The sequence below is a fragment of the Chinchilla lanigera genome, unplaced genomic scaffold (assembly GCF_000276665.1).
Source record: "Chinchilla lanigera isolate Chin_1 unplaced genomic scaffold, ChiLan1.0 scaffold00006, whole genome shotgun sequence".
Taxonomy (NCBI): Eukaryota; Metazoa; Chordata; class Mammalia; order Rodentia; family Chinchillidae; genus Chinchilla; species Chinchilla lanigera.
In genome coordinates, this window is record NW_004955407.1 from 6,142,528 (window position 1) to 6,144,055 (window position 1,528).

Sequence of the window (1,528 nt, forward strand, 5' to 3'; positions counted from 1 at the left end):
AGTGTCTGTGCTTGACCAAAAATGGAGCTGGGGAGAGCAGAAACGGTGAGATAAAGTCGGTCCACCAGTGAAATATGAGAAATTTTGGCTTTTATCTAAAGTCATTGATGAAGTGTAAAGAGAACACAAGGAGAAAACAATTGGTCAGCTTTGTGTTTTCAAGTAATTATTCTGAGCTTGTGTAGAATATAACTTTGAAGAAAATGGATATGTTCCACTAAATGAATAAATGGTCTTTTTTTTTTTTAATCTGGCTGAAAACATGGCGTGATAAAAAGCTCAATTTTTAAAATTCAATATTTCACTCAAGAAATCCATGTGCTGTTGAAAAAACAGACATACTAGTTTTATATTTAACATCTGTTTGGCTTAGGGAAGAGAAGGGTGGTGAGCAAAGGACGGACCTGCGAGCCCGAGGGAAGTGAGAAGTGCTGCGGGAGAGGACACTCAGTGTCTGCCAGCTTCTGGCGGACACTGCTCTGATGGACAAAAAGTAGAGACAAGAATATTCTCAGAATTTCAGCCTTCTATCAAACTCAAAAATGTGAGTTTACCCCCATTAGAAGTGAAACCTAGAGATGAGACAGAAATCTCGAAATATGAATAAACTCAGAGATTATTAGTTAAATTGTGTTATTTTGTAGAAATACAAAAAAAAAGGCTGAAAGTTTGAAATGAGGCATTGCTCTTTGTGTAGTTTTCTTGCTTTTCTGCTATGCATTGTCTAGGATTAACAGTAAATTTTGTCACCAGGAGAGTTTGTGAATTATATATGTTTTCTTCTGTTCTTTTCTAGTACAAAAGGCTATATTTTCTAAAAGAGAAGATTTTCTATTTTAATCACTCAAAGTTTTAGAAAAAGTTTGAGAAATTCTGACTCTTCTTAAATTAACACACTTAAAATAACATTTCCCATTACTTTTATTTTCCTTTCCTTTTTAAAAACTATTATTCTGAGTTTATTGAATGTTTAGGATTTTTTTTAGCAGACATGTCTCAATGACCTACTTTGATTAAATAGCATCTTATTCTAGAGAAAGATCTAGTCTAGCCATGTGATCATAGACTATTAGGATAATCTCAGTTTCACTGCTTAGGGAACTAACTTCAGATCACTCAGGTTATCACTGACCTTAATGTTTGTAGTTATGCAAGCAGCAATGCAAACAGCAATATTAGTTTACAACACCATCACAATTGTAGTTTAATAAAGTCTTGAAAGGGGATTTATTGGCTATGTTGCTAGAATGTTAAGAGAAATGAAAAGGTAGGCCATTTGTCTTTCATCCGGAATAGTAATAACTATTATTTGATTTTTCAAATTACAAAATGTGTGGACATTTGTGTGTGGGGGTGCCATTCAGTTCAGTCCTGGGCAATTGAAATGGCTAAATAACACCCATATGGTAAACAGCTTGGTACGCCCAGTATAAAGGAAAAGGTGTTGGCAGTGAATCTATGAAGGAGGCATTATGATTTTTACTCAGAAAGGTGACAGAAATGTCCAGCTTCCAGCTTCTGGGGTGCT

At 35.0% G+C, this 1,528-nt stretch overlaps 1 long non-coding RNA gene across 2 annotated transcripts in view; it reads left to right on the plus strand.

Moving 5' to 3' along the window:
* Window positions 1-410: 410 nt before the first annotated feature.
* The window catches only part of LOC102026501, a 27,816-nt gene continuing 26,698 nt past the window's right edge, over window positions 411-1,528 (plus strand). For both annotated transcript variants that reach the window (XR_259555.2, XR_259554.2), the window contains exon 1: window positions 411-544. This is a non-coding gene — a long non-coding RNA (uncharacterized LOC102026501). The remainder of the gene's footprint in view (window positions 545-1,528) is intronic.